We start from the raw sequence: 16,508 nt of genomic DNA, 5'->3' as shown, positions 1-16,508 counted from the left end.
TTCCAAATGTACTGCATAAGATCCTCTCCGACTCACTGCATGGAGATAAATCTATACGTAATGTGGAGATGCCATGCACATTCTTGGAATTTAGCATCACAAGGTCCACTTTCCATTACATTATCTCAGTGATGAAAAGAATTGGGCAAAATCCCTATTCTGCATACACTGATACTTCTTGCTCCAGTAATATTAGCTAGTACTATGACAACAAAGATATGACAAGCCCCAAATGGAAAACATACATGATTTCAGAACACTTAAGTAGTATTCTAAGAATATCTTGAGAACAGATGCATTAACTGTGGAAAAAATGATGTCAGATTTCTTTATATCTCCCAGATTTGAGTAACTGCAAACAGAGGACACTTCTGAAGAATACCTAGCCTTCTACAGATAGGAGCCACTCTTGTATATCCAAACCAAATCACACATGAAAGAGCTGAACTTTTTTTTTTCTTCACAGAGATAAAATCTCCACAGATATTTTCGTAAAATATAATTTGCAGGTAGAAAAGCCAATCTGGATAATTAAATCAATGAACAAATGGTTAAAACCTACAAATTTCCAAAGATACTCTGACTCAGGTCAGTGCCTCAGATTGTTTCTGATTCACCAATATCTTTTTTTAAAAAATGCAACAATTATCTATGTAAGTTTTATCCTGAGTACTGAAATCTACATTCTTCTGAATGTAATTTTTTTTGGATCCACTTTTTATTTTAAAAAGTCCTACATCTTTAAACCTACATCTTTAATTTCCAAATAAATCTTTTAATATGCAAGGTTCAGAAGATTATTTGCACTGACATTCAGATGGCATCAGCTATTGTTGTTTATTTGTCAGGCAATGTAATATCTCCTTATGATTCATTTTTCTCTTACTGGGATTAACCCATTTAGACAGGAACCATAGTATGCAATGGTGGAGATGTGAATGATCATTTCCATGGGTTTGGGTTTGCTTCCTTTTTGCACTAAAATTTTAAAATATTAAACTTCAATAGGAAGATGGACTCACTCGTTACAGTAGTGATGGGGCTCTGTTGGAAGACTTTGAAAGACCAGATTAGCGACAGATCAACATGAAGAAAATCTATCTATGTGGTCACTAAGAGTCAGCACCAACTTGATGGCACATAATCAATAAATCAAACTTCAATATGTTGAGATTAGTACAGCGCTTCATTTTTACTTATCATTTTACCTTCTACAATTATAATAGAAACATTTTTCTTGTGCAATGTACTTTAGATTGCAAAAGCAGTAATGTAATGCAGGACAAACCTGCATCAGGAAATAGCCTTATTCACGATTAGGTAAATGAACAAATCGTTAACTTATTTTTTTTATATCTAATAACTTCTGAAGCCATGCTTCTACAAATGTGACCCTCCAAAACTGTTGCTGAAAATACTGGTTTGAGTAGGCTATACACTACAGAATTATAAATTAGAGAACAAATAGCATACCCCATTTTGTTGTCAACGAAGCTGATAAAAGAATTCCCTTTTCAGGTTTAGGATCTCTAGTGGAACTTTTTTATTTTTCAACACAATCACAAAACATAGTTCACTGTCTGATAAATGTATACATAACTAAGCTAAATAAATCAGCAAATGGAGAAATTTATGAATCACCAATAATATCACAGATTTGTTTTTACAATTATCTGTATTTCAAGTAACTCACTATAGTACTACATGTCAGATAAGCAAGTACCTATCCACATTTTTCTCTTTTTAGTTTCTAGATATCTGTTAGGAGTGAAACAAAACTGTGTGTGTGTGCAACATTATGAACACAGCTGGACACTAGTCTCCAAATATTAAATATGAAGAAGACATATTGTGGTCTTTAGTAGAACTGCAGAGCAAGTTGATCAGTTGAAAAAAACAGATGTTTTGTTATCTCCAAATTAGACACAGACTTCATTTCACACTGGGGAAGGGCTTCATTTTACCATCTATCATGCTTCTGGAATCTTTTCTTCACTCCAAAGCAGACAATAGTCATATTACTGAAAACTATTTACTCCTATCTTGAATTTTCACTATGGTGTTGTAAGTCTGGCAGACATTTGGGGGAATGGAGCACAGTGAAAACAAGCCTGTGTTGTGTAGCTGCTGAATGCTACTGCAGTCCTTTTAATATGTAAATATAAAGAAAGTTGCAGGTTCTTCTATGAGGCATTTTTTTTTATCGAATATCTCTTGAAATATAAAAATATAACACAAATATACAAGTGCATATTCAGTGACTTTGGCTTGGTTGCTTACCCATCCCTCTGCTCCATTCTTGGGGCTTAAGAGAGGAATCTTTGATTCCTGTCATGTGAAAGCTAGGGATTTTAAGCACAGTCAAATTATTGTATTTATTTACTACTAAACATTTGCATGCTGCTTTTGAAAACAGAGTTTTGCAGAATAGAAAAAGAGTTATGTCTTTTTTAAACCATTCATGGCAAATAAGGATCTTTTACTACAACAAAAACCTAATTCAGGCTTTGAATATTGTTGATCATACAATAATTGCAAATGTAAGCCAGGATCAGATTGCAATTAGAAGAATCAACTTAGATAGCAGTTAAACAAACTGAAGAACATTATGTGACTGAAGCAGAGATATCCATGAAGAGATGTTAATACTTGAAGTGAGCTGTACTGTAGAACAGAATATAGTACAGAACCTAATAATATAACTGCCATCTATACTTCTTCCTTATCCAAAGGTAAATATAGGGGTTATGGATCTATTACTGGCAAAAAAAAACCTACCGGTATCTTGGTAAAAGCGCACTTGGAATGCTGCATCCAATTTTGGCCACCACAATATAAAAAAGATGTTGAAATTCTGGAAAATGTGTAGAGAAGACCAACAAAGATTATTGTGGTGGCTGGAGGCTAAAAGATAGGAAGAACGACTGCTGGAACTGGGCATAGTTAGTCTAGTGAAGAGAAGGACCAGGGATGATCTGATAGCTGTGTTCCAGTATTTGAGGGCTGCCACAGACAGGAGGGGGGGTCAACCTTTTCTCAAAAGCTCCTGGAGGCAAGACAAGAAGCAATGGATGGAAACTAACTAATCAAGTAGAGGAGCAACCTAGAAATAAGGTGAAATTTCCTGACAGTGACAACAGTTATGCAGCAGAATAGTTTGCCTTCAGAAGTTGTGGGCACTCCATCACTGGAGTTTTTTAAGAAGAGACTGGACAGCTGTTTGTCTGAAATGGTATAAAGTCTCCTACTTGACTTCCAAGGTGCCTTCCAACTCTGTTATTCTGTTAGGACTGAAAAGAGTTAGGAACTTTCCCGCTAAGTTTATTTTGATTAACCTCTATATTTCAAGTGATGTGCAGGGGCATTATCTTACTGCAGACATGTCAAACACAAGGCCCAGGGGCCAGATCCGGCCCGCAAAGTGGTTTCATGTGGCCCGCAAAGCCATCCTGGAAACAGTGAGGGAACGGCCCCCACTGCCTTGGCCCTGGCCCAGAGACCCTCCTTCTGCCAGAGACCCTCAGATCTGTCCCACTCCTGCCCAGGCCCCCATAGGCACCCTTGATGCGAACAATGTAGAGCTGGCCATGCCCACCCAGTAGACCATACGCACTCTAGCCACGCCCACCCAGTAGGCCATATGCACTCTAGCAACGCCCACCCAGTAGGCCACGCCCACCCAGCCCCTTGAGGGCAACTGCAATGCTGATGCGGCTCTCAACGAAATTGAGTTTGACACCCCTGTCTTAGTGTTTTACAGATTAATTATTTATATTCTATTAGTTATGTAACTAAAGATTTCTAAAGAGATTTTGCTATGTACTAGCACAGGCCCTCAGATGAGTTTTGATCAATTGTTCACAATACACTAGCTTTAATCATGAAAGCTATGATTTGCTTCAATCATATTAGTCCAAGCCATACACACCAGTAAGGCACAAACTATGGTTTACAATGTCGGGCTTCACACATCCCAACAACTTCAAATCCAACAAACTAAATTATGGCCCTAGGATAAGTCTTCTTAGTGATAAAATATGAAATCTCCTCTTCAAAAAGTGTCAGCTGGATCCTTGGTCCTGTTCTTTTCTCAACCACATGTATATCGCATGTTTCTTCTTATCAAGCAGAAACCACCATGCTTTTCTTGGTTTTAAATCTGCTCCTGAACCTCACTGGACCTGAAAAAGGTGTACTGATCTTAGGAGAAGTGACCCACTTTTTAAACTGCACTATTCCCCAATGAGAAATGGTGACTATAATTCTTTGAGAGCGTAACAGTCCTTTTCTCCATCAGAAACCTGTTGGTGGACTTGGGTGGTTCCTTTCCCAAGTCAGAATATTTTGACCTTGAAATGTTTTTGCACTTTGCTAATTTTGAAAAGTCAAATTGATTTTGTCTCGATGGCAATGCACTTGGTCTCTTGAAGGAATAAAACCAGCTCCCTAAAATCTGTCATGACATAATATAACCAAGAATCCAAAACTAAGATGGACTGTAAAGTTAGGTTTGATTCTCTTATTATTTGTGTTACTAGGATCAGGAAACAGTGTCCCCTACTTTCTCCCACACAGATGGATATTGTTGCTGTTTTCTCTTGAGATGTACTACATCTATAAAAACTGTTTATCAGAACAAGTACTATATTGTATACATCTCTATGTGCACTGAAATGTACTGGATTATTTCTAAATAAAGATAAGCCAGGAACATAAAGTACTGTGTTAACTCTTTTCTTGTTCAAGAGAATATTTTGGAACACTACAACCTAAACACATTTGGGCTATCTTCTATATCTCAAAAGTTCCCAGCTACAAAATCAGATTCCTCCTCCTTTCTTTTTAAGGTAAATGATTTCAGTTACATAATTTCTTCAGTGTGCAAACTGTTGTTCCAAGGATCCCTAAGAAAGATAAAGGCTTGTCCATTTTGTTCCACACTCTTCATAACATGTTTGATCTTCTATTACATTATAGTCACCTGGAAACCTCCTCTTTACGAAATACAAAACTAACATACTTTCCTTGAACTACTTGTGTTACATTTCCTGTTGCTGTCCTAACATATCTCCTATTTTACCATGCAGAAGAATGTATGAATTAAATATGCAGGCAGCTTAATCTGCGTTGAGGTCTGGACACCATATGTGTCCATTGGATATTCTACATTGGGTTCAATAGGAATGGGACATCAATTTCAGTAGAGGAAATAATCCATAGAATATTTATTCAAACACTCTCTCCTGGGCAATAGGAGCTGCCCACTGGAAGGACTGTGCTCAAACCCATTTCAACTAATTATGTAAAACAGAATTGCTCAACTGTCTTAGTATGTATTTTCATATATGCTTTTCGGGTATAGTATTCTTTGGCTCTATGCGTTCTACTAGGTCACGGGTGTCAAGCTTGCCACGTCACGTGACATGTTGCGATGTATCGTGACTTTTTTTGCATTGCCAGAACTGGGGTGGACGCAACATCCGTATGATGCAACCAGCCCGCGGGCCAGCAGTTTGACACCCATGTACTAGGTAATCAAAATGTTATACTTTATTTATGTGCATACACACACACACACATTCATATGTTTATATATGAAAATATATACTAAGACTGTTGAACAACTCTCTGTCTTACATAATTAGTAGAACAAAGACTAGATTCTTATTACTTTTGCTTCTGTGCATAAATCTCTTCTAGTCCAACCACCTCCCTTTATCATTTTTTACTGCTATCATGGAAAGTTGATGTACAGGGCAAAGGCAGAAATAATGAAAAGACTACATTGAGGTCTTTAAAAATATGAGCTATCTATAAATGACTGTTTAATGACATGTATGCATGAAGACTGAGTTCACACATTATGTTTTATATGAACCTAACCTCATGGTTTACAAAAGGATTTAGAACTCCTTTCCTTTCTCAAGGAAGAGTATATTAATCTAATGACTCCAAGTCATGCAGGAGATATGACAGAAGTTTGGGGCTGTGAAGAGATGGTTCAAGAAGAGTTTTTGAAGTTCAATGAGTGCCCTTTTAAAATCTCCCAAGAATCCACAACTACAGAGACAAGTTTACTTATTCCAGAGTCACTATGGCAGGAATAGAAAAGATATCTTAAAGGTTGCACACAACTTGCTGGCCACGGGTCACTCACTTCCAGTTTGTGGTTTAGCATGATGTACCAATCTAGTCAATGGTGGCCTATGCAATATGTTATGGTTAACAAAAGTATGGCATAAAGAAATCAATGTGGTGAACTTGGCAGCATCAGCACAAGTTCAAACTAAATAAGGATGTTTTCTTAAAATGGGCTTTGTCTACAAAGCTTTAACTCAGAAATATTGGAACTGAGCAGTAGAAAATGAGTTAAGATTAGCAATATTTCCTTGGTTCCATTTAAGTAACACAGACCAGATAGGAGAGGATATAAGTCAGTAAGAATATAGGGTAAAGGAACTTCTAGCTAGTTTGAATGACTTCAGCTCCCCAGAATACCAAAGGACCTATCTGAAAAACATTCAGGACCTCCGTAAATGACCCAGGATAGGTCCTGTAGAACAGGATTAAGAGAAGAATAAATATGAAAGTGGGAACCCAGTAATTATCAGTCAGTGTGTCAAACATCAACCCCTGGAAAATATTATAGCAGTAATAAAGCAGACCATATATGCATCCTGAGGACATGGCTGTAATTACTAAGAAATAAAATGACTTTATTAAAAGCAGATAATGTGAGGATCTCACTAATAGGTAAAGCCAGTCTGGTGGCTAAGGGAAATGCTGTGAATGTAAGTTAGAGTTCAGTAAAATTTGTGACAAGGTTCCATATGACACTCTTATTGACTGGCTGTTAAAACTGTATAGTTTAGCTGGCACTACAGTAAAGTGGCTTGCTAACTATACTTACAAAAGTCAGGATTGATGGCTTTAAGTCAGGTTGGAGAGTAGTAGCCAGTGGGGTCCATGAGGATTTGTCTTGAAGACAATATGTCTCAATATTTTTTATTAATGATCTGTATTATGGAATTAATAGGCTGTTCATACGTTTGTGAATGACACAAAATTGGGAGGTCTGATCAACACCCTGCTGTGTTTCGGGGTCGTGGGGGGGCGGTGTGTATATTTTTTTCAACTTTTTAATACATTTTAATGGTTAATGATTAACACATTGCGCAAAGCCATAATGTGGTTTATTTGATTTTTGGATTGGTGCAATGAATATATCCAGATGTTTTATAAGCCATCATTTATTGTTTAATGATATGTGTGAAACCACTCACTGTGGCTTAATTAACCAACTATGTAAAAAAAAAAAACCAAGACATAATGCAATGAATGAACTCAGATCTAGAGCTAGATAGTCTCCAAAAATATATTGAGCAAGGTTGTCTTGTTCACTCACTCTCATTCACTGTCTGCTCTGTTAGAATTTTTTTTTAAAAAAATCACATATACAGTATATTTATCTAAGTGCCTAATAAGTGCACATGTATCACTATGTAAAAAAGGTTTTAAAATAAATTGTGCAAGTACTGGAATTTAGAAAGGAACTCAGCTTTTTCTGCCATTCTTTCTGCTCAAGCCACTGAAAATACATACATACATACATACATACATACATACACACATACGAGAGGATGAACTTGACAAAAACCCAGAATCTTCTGCCAATACACATTCTTGTTGCATGTGGAGGTGCTACATGAAGCCATAAGTTACTTAAGTCACATGCTGATTTCAAAATATGGTGCCAAATAGTTATGTAAAACAGCCTCCATTACAGCACAATGGACCAATTAAGTCCAAAAACTTGCAACACAAAGCTCTTTAGTTTCATAATTGGAGAGTCTTTTAATAATAGTTCATATTTAAATTGGAAATGAAAGCATGTATTTCCATATCAGGTCATGGAGCCAAGTCAGTAAGTAAGGTGTGGTGATTAAGGAGGAATCCCAGGTTCAAGTCCATTCTCAGCCATGGAAGCTCACACAGGCCAGTCACACTCCTATCCTCCTATCCTTGGGGCGGGGTGAATGGATTTTACAAACTTTTAAGCTCTTGAACAACAGGGCAAAATATAAATGAATATTAAAACAATTTGAATACAATGATTCTTGTCATTCAGAATACAGATTCTGAAGCACATAAGTAGTAAAATGGTTAGGGCATTGGATTAGCACTGGGAACACTTGAATGCATTTTCCAAGGTTTTCGTATTCGCTCAAACCAAGTGCTACTTTTTTCTTTACTACTGATAGTTGATTCTAAAAGGCAGAAGCTATCTACCACTACAATATCTTCACTGTCAACCATCTGACTTTAAGCCAGCCCATAAGTATCTTCAGGCCTCTGTGATCTCACACATGAGCTGGGTTTCAGACCTGACCCAATTTATTTACATTTCAGTTTTTCAGGGAAATACAGCAACTCTTACAGTTTGTGAATAGCCTGCTTATCTATTTGCATAAACCTTTGCCTCATTTGATCTCATGCCTCCTTTCAAGGCAAAAGGAAGGTATGTTAAACTTTACATCCCAGTAATTGCTGGGATACTTTTTTTGTTGTTCTTATATAGAGCCATGCAAATGCATGCAATGTGAAATATGAATGTAGGTAAAGGAATTGGTATCTGTAGGAAGGGGCAAATGATTATGTTTGATGATAGCAATTACAAGTATGTGATACTTGCACTTGCTTAATGATGTTATCAGTCATGTCATCATTTTAGCTTCATCAGTTTGTTTTAGACTTTGCTGGAAGAAGTGATGTAAGGGGTGTCTAACAACACACTTAGCTAAACATTGGATCTGGTAAGCATTGAGAGACATGTTATTCCAGAACCGATAGTAGTTCAGTCTGGAAAGCGATCAAATGAGGTTAACTCCTTGTTTCCAGCATTATCAGCTCAGTGAAATTAATGCCAAGCACAGTTCATCTTAAAACTCCTTTTAGCGGAAACAATAGTACAAAAATGCTCTCAGCTACTTTTGTCTGAGTTCAGATATCACGCTAAATAAAGTTTCATTTTAAACAAGCCATGATTCCTCAAATAATGCTTGAGTTTACACAGTATGTTAAACAATTAACTAGAATTTACAGGCCATATGAACAGGATTCACACACAAACAACAGCAAATATACTACATCATGATTTAGAAACATATGTGAAGAATCAAGTCATGGTGAAGGACTGTCCAATATATATAACTATTGTGGACACTGAATAAATGTTGCCATTTCCGTCATTTAATGGACAATAATAATTGCTGTCAAATATTGAGGTCCAGATATACATGTTGTTTAATACTCGTATCAAGGTAAGAGCAGAAAGAAAATAAATTGTAAATGTATACAAGCATTTATATGATTTGAGCATTTAAATTTTACAGTATTTTCTAGTTTGTAAGAAATATAATTAAAATCTATGGCTACTTAAACTCTGTAAATGCAGTGTTTCAGTTTTCTTCCTACATATTCCATTTTTGCAGAACTGTGGCTTGTTCAAGGTTATCTAGGAAAATGAACAATTTGAACTAAAATGTTACAATTCACGGATTACATAGGTTGATTTCCTGATTGGTTGACTGATACATCATCTTGCTCTAGTGTGGAATAAATTTTAGATACTCCAATAGCACCAACGGGCTTGTTTATGAGTTAGGGTGAGGGTAGAGCTACCATAGGCTTAACAGCTGCTAAATACACATACTTCAAAACTTTTCTCTGGAATTGCAAAGAAAATTCACACACACACACACACACACACGCACACACACACAGAGAGGGGGGGCGTTGTTGAGAAAAACTCACAGGATGATACACTTAAACTAATATCTGTTTACAATTTCAAGTTGCTGCATGGTGGAAAACTTGATTTCTGTAACATGTCCTCGAGATACAATCAAATGCTAAAACGTATCCTGCGGTAGGTCGAACTTTCCAATTACTAGAAGCAAGCACACAAGAGATATAATTACTTATGACACTGGGACAGGCATGCATGTTTCAACACACACAGCGTTCTGAACAATGTTTTTTGGCAGAATATGACAGAAGACTTTAAATGGAACTTTCAAAGACATAGTATACTGTGTTATAAAAATATACAAAGTTTTGAAGGGTTTTTTTATTATCCCACCAAATGATTTTAAAGGTATGAGCATATTATGTTTAAATATCTCTTTAAAGATTCAAGAAAGAAAAATATTTCCCTACAGCAGTAAATACAAGATACATGACAGATTACAGAGGGAAAAATAACTTTGAGCAGTTTCTTTTCCTTAGGTGAAAGGATATAATTTTCTCTTTTAAGATTGAATTATTTATTGTGAAGAACTTTCAATCAAAGTTAAAACTATTTTTATGAATTTGGCAATAGGTCCTATGCGCACCACTGTATATCACTTCTACTGTAAAATAGTTGAATTACTGTACATTATCAGTTGGGTGAAAAAGTACACAAGGTCAGCCCAGTTTGTTTGTTTTTTTAAAGGAGCATTCCAGCCAGCCTGATTGGTTTTTTTATATAGGCATATCAATTTAAGGAAAGAAACATATTCTTTCAATGGATCCTGTGACATTATGTATTGGTGAGGATCCTGGGAGACAGGGAAAAAAGATGCTGCCTAAGGAACCATGAGATAAAAGACTGCATAGCCTGCAGCTGTATAACGGATGGGACAGGATGCTCAGAAGGGAACCCTAACCCTAATTTTTCAGGCTGTAAATGTGACAGAGGGAGAATTGTACTTTCAAACTTGCAAGATTCTATTAATGTAGCTTTACAATAAAATAGAATAGCTTATCTGATCATGTTTCGTGCCTGGTCTACCTGGTAAGGCTGACTTATTTTTATAATTTTGGATAAAAATATGATCAGTGCTATGATTATCATATACAATATGAGAATGAAATCATATAAATGTAACATATGTTTACCAATTTTATTTACTGGCTTATTTATTTATTTAATTCAATACAACTTTACCTGCTACAATCGAATGACTCTTTGACAGTTGCAATAAGTATAACATTGACTGGATACACAGCATATCAATATCCAAGTATAAACTGGGCTCTCGCATCTTGTTAGGGATTATTTCTATAATTGTAATTTATTGAACAACTAAAAATCAGCTGGATTCACACGGTACACTAACCTATAATGTATGGTTTACAAAACACAATAGCTAATTTCACACATTACATTAATGTAAAATCAAATATGTCATATTATAGCTCAGTGCAATGTATCACAGATGCTTCACTTCCTTGAACACCAACAAAATTTATTGGAAAAGTGATGGTCAGAATTTTCTTTCCTATTGAAGCTGAGGTTACTGGGGACATATTTTGTAACAACTGTTTATGTAGAAATATACAAAAATATATGAATATAGTGTAACTGCATAATCCTCCTAAATCAAATCAGAAGACAGGAAAAAAAACTAGCCCGAGATGCTTTAGGAGAATTCCTCAAGTACTGGTGTTTTTTTCCCCAGACAACACTGTGCCATGTTGAAAAAACAGAAAACCCTACTAAACATTCAACCAGCTATATCCTAAACAATTAAATACAATAAAAAGACTGAACACCTTCATCACTAAGCAATCTACTTGGAATCACCTGATCAAGATTCTTAATAACCGACTATTGTATGATCAGAATGTTATAGACAACAATATTTAAAAGAAAATTATTCTTCAGAAGCAAATCTACACTGTTAATATAGTGCCAAAAACTTTCAACTGTAACTCCAATCAATTCAACAGTGACAAATTCTCAGCTGTCTTAAAACATTCAAAGCAGGCTTTTGTCCCACCATTATAGTGGCCATTATCCTAGATCAGGCCTGATGGTTCATTCTACAAAATAAAATAACAAAACACAGTTATTAGGGGATAGCTACTTTTACTATTTTTTACTATTTGCAATGTATGGCTGTGAAAGTTGGACCATAAGAAAGGCTGAGCGCCAAAGAATTGAGGCCTTTGAACTCTGGTGCTGGAGAAGACTCCTGCGAGTCCCTTGGACTGCAAGGCGATCAAATCGGTCAGTCCTAGAGGAGATCAACCCTGACTGCTCTTTAGAAGGCCAGATCCTGAAGTTGAAACTCAAATACTTTGGCCACCTAATGAGAAGGAAGGACTCACTGGAGAAGAGCCTAATGCTGGGAAAGGTTGAGGGCAAGAGAAGAAGGGGACGAGAAGAGAATGAGGTGGCTGGATGGAGTCCCACTGAAGCAGTAGGCGTGAGCCTAAATGGACTCCAGAAGATGGTAGAGGACAGGAAGGCCTAGAGGAACTTTGTCCATGGGGTCGCGATGGGTCAGACACGACTTCACAACTAACAACAACTTTTACTATTACTCCTATTTATTTAGAGCTCACATTTACAATAATAGCTTTGATTACAAAGATGTCTAAAGTTCAGAATGAAACGATATATTAAATATTCAACAGTGCCAAGAACACTTAATGTTGTGTGAGAATGCGGAGAACAAGGGCTCCTAAGCATTGTTAGTATGAGAGGAAAGTGGAGGCAAAGTATCCATCAGAAAAAAAAAAGAAAGTTCAGTATGTACTTCACTATTTTATTCTCTACCTTTGAGCTCAAGTTACCAAAAAAAAATTCCTTATGGTATGAAATGTGTCCACATAATGGTTCCATACTTATCTCCATGCATATTATTTCCGTACATTATTGTATTTAGATTCAGCACCAAAATTTTAGCTAAAGTTTTTTGGCATAAACAATCCCTCTGAAAAGCAAGAAAAAATAATCCCAATGGAAAAGTTCCCAAGCCCTCTTCCTAAATCTCTTCTCATAATTTTATAATTATTCTAGAACCAAGGGAAATGTAGTTGTTTATTATAGTAGTCTATGCACTTTTCTAATAAAAAAGTATTTGACATTCTGCAAAAGGCAGACCAGAAAATTAATATTAACAAGGAATCTTATACTTTTAATTATGACAGGGGGAAAGACATGTTAGTGCTGCTACAACCACGAATCTGCCTAGTATAGGAAAAGCAAGCAGATTACTCAGGGAAGAAAATAGCATAAAAATGGTAACTACTCCTGAGCATCTTCAGAAAACTCATCATGGTTCATCAGTCAGGGACAATATTGACCCACCCACATTATATTCCATTAAACACATACTAACGACCTTACATTGCAAAACATACAACAAAACTATCCCCTTTTCTTTTTTTTTCAATCTCTAGGCAGTGGTTGGAATCCATGTACTCTTTTGGAATGCCATTCAGTGAGAAAAGAAAATATACACAGCCATACTGAAAGATGGGTTTCCATCCATCCATCGCTTCTTGTCCTGCCTTCAAGTGCTTTGGAAAATAGGCTGACGCCTTCTTTTTTTGTGGCAGCCCCTGAGATATTGGAACACTGCTATCATGGGATCTCTAGTGCTTCTTTTCATCAAAAACTCCTCAACAAAGAAACATCTTTTTGATGTACTCTACTGCAATGGTCATCCACATATTAATCTTTTTGGGTCTCTCATATACAGGAGACCTATTTCTCTGCATTTTGCCAATTAAGTCAGTGCGGTAGCATCCTAAAGGTTCTTTCCTCATCCTGCTCTCCCTTTCAACTCTCTCCCTCAAATCTCTTGGGAAAAATATCTAGCCCAGGGATAGGCAACCTTGGCTCTTTTGTGACTGGTGGACTTCAACTCCCAGAATTCCTGAGCCAGCATGGCTCAGTATGGAAATCTCTCCCTTTCCCCTCAGCATGGCTGGCTCAGGAATTCTGGGAGTTGAAGTCCACCAGTCATAAAAGAGCCAAGGTTGCCTATCCCTGATTTCTAGCCCATTTTGAACATGAGCAGAGGTGCTGGCTGACAATCCCCTGGTCCTGCAACCCTGAAACTCCATGGCCATCATTCTTAAAGGGGCAGAATCATAAAAGCAAAGTATTCCTGCCCCTTTCATGGTGCTTTCAAGTTGTGAGCCTGAAAGACAAAAAAGCTCTCCACTATTTGGCCAACTGTGGCAATGACTGGAATAAAAAGTATGGTCTGGGCTTAGTTTCAAATAAGAATCAGGGCCAGTTTGTTATGTGGGAAACAGTGAACTTCGCCATAACAACAATGCCTACACAGCAAAGAGAGCAAACTACATTTCATAGTAGTCTTTATCCTTGCCTTGTTTTGTGTCTATAAAGACACAGTATGATGGTACCTCCACTTTTATGAATGCATGTTTGTGTCTTGAGTCACAAGGCAAGGTCATTATTAAGCTTCTACATAGAGAATGTCCTCAAGTACCCTGAAATATTTCTGGAGCTAAGCCATAAAGTTTGGTTGTGTGAATCCAACCAGGGATTTGCAAACCCTGGTTTGTACAGGTAGCCTCCAACGTACGACCACAATTGACTCCAAAATTTCTATTGCTAAGCGAGACAGTTTTTAACTGAGTTTTGCTCCATTTTACAACCTTTCTTTCCACAGTTGTTGAGTAAATCGCTGCAGTTGTTAAGTTAGAAACACAGGTGTAAAATGAATCTGGCTTCCCCATTGACTTTGCTTGTCAGAAGGTTGTAAAGGGTGATTACATGACCCCAGGATACTGCAATTGTCACAAAACCAGTTGCCAAGCATCTGAATGTGATAAAATGTGAAAAACTGTGAGTCACTTTTTTCAGTGCCATTGTAACTTTGAATGGTCACTAAACGAACTACTGTAAGTCAAGGATTACCTGTAATGGTTTTCAAGTAACTCTGTTATGCAATTGCTAAAAAAAACCCAAAACAAATAGGGGGCACAATACAATCCTTTCATTTTACCAGAGCAGCACAATCCACTCCAGCAGCACTTGAAGCTGATGAAGTTAAAGCTCATGTTCAGTGCCCAGTTAGCACCTTTCATTTCCTCTGCAGACCTTTCTTGAAAAGGTCCAATATAAATCCCTAAATTTCTAAACTGGCTCTCATATTCCATGTAGCCCCTTAGATTCTCAGTGTAGCATTAAGGAGGGAGGCAGGGTTGATTAAAGTTGAAATGGGTACACAGACTTGCATCATAGCATACATGTTGAAGTTGCATTTTTCCTCATAGGCTGACATTTTTCTCCTTATTAAGGACAGGTGTGAATCAGTATCAATCAGAACAATTTTACCAAAGTCCAACATCTCCGCTTTTCTAGGGAGACTTTGTAGATGACGTCTTATGACCTTCATGCATTTAAAAACTGTAGTAAAGATCTTAAGAGGTCAAACAGGATCAATCTGCTTTACCCAAGGTATTTTTCTGAGCAGTCCAGCCTCCTCTCTTAAAGGACTGAAGTACTTATATCATATAACATCTTCCAAGTTCTAAAAAATACTAATTTTAGCAGGCTTCTGTGCTCTGCCCATGACAGTTATGAAGGGCCAATATAAAAAAGTTTCCAGTGAGCTTATTTATTTATTTTTTATTTTAATCCCATTTATATCCCACCCTTTTCCGAAGACTCAGGGCGGCTTACAATCTAAGCACAAACCAATGTGCTTAGCAATAGCCTTCATTCTATGTATATGCCTGCTTATTAGGGCTTTCGGGGGGCCCCAAGCGGCTTTATTACAAAGTCAGCTTATTGCCCCCAACAATCTGGGTCCTCATTTTACCTACCTCGGAAGGATGGAAGACTGAGTCAACCTTGAGCCTGGTGGGATGCGAACCTGCACTAATTGCAGGCAGCTGGTGTTACTTAAGGAGGCATTAGCCCACTGCTCCACCAAGGAGCTATTATTGCACCTAAGACAAATGGCTACTAAAACTGTAGGCTCATGTCCTGTTATACTTTGACCTGCCTAAGGATCTTAGGACCCAACTTATAACTCTTTACCTGGTAAAAACATGGGGGAATGAGGGGTCCCTGGTATTCTCTGAGCTTGGTTGTTTTTTTGCAGATGTTTCATTACCCAAACAAGGTAACATCATCAGCGCTAGCAATGAATAATAATAGTAATGAAACGTCTGCAAGAAAGCAACCAAGTTCAGAGAGCACCACGGACCCCTCCTTTCAACCCTGAACTATAAATATTCTCCTTTATTGGTACATCTGGGAATTTCTGATCAGTATCATCTCACTATGATTTAGCTTCCTTGAATGTAGCCAAACTTTGTTATACAGCCAGTAAAGGTAAACATTCTGCCCACCAGTAAATCTACCCCATATTGTAAAAATCTTATGTTTTATGTTTTTATTTTACTTTTAAAAGAAATACTCTTGCTTTATACTGAACTCTGTAATAAACGATCTACTATCTCCTTTGAGCTGGCATGAGAATGTAATAAGGAGTAGCTTCTAGGTCAGTTCACTACACCATATAGAAAGGGGAGTGCAAAGGAATGTGAAAGTCCGTTTATGTTTCTTTTAACATCTATCTCCTAATAATGAGATAGTAATACACTGTAAGGGCAAAGGCAAAATCTTTTCTATGAATCAGGCAGAGAATAGTTGCCAAGTACTTAGCATAGAGCAGAACATCGTCCCAAAC

This window comes from Vipera ursinii (genome assembly GCF_947247035.1).
Source record: "Vipera ursinii genome assembly, chromosome: 2".
NCBI lineage: Eukaryota > Metazoa > Chordata > Lepidosauria > Squamata > Viperidae > Vipera > Vipera ursinii.
Note: the sequence above shows the minus strand (reverse complement) of the source record.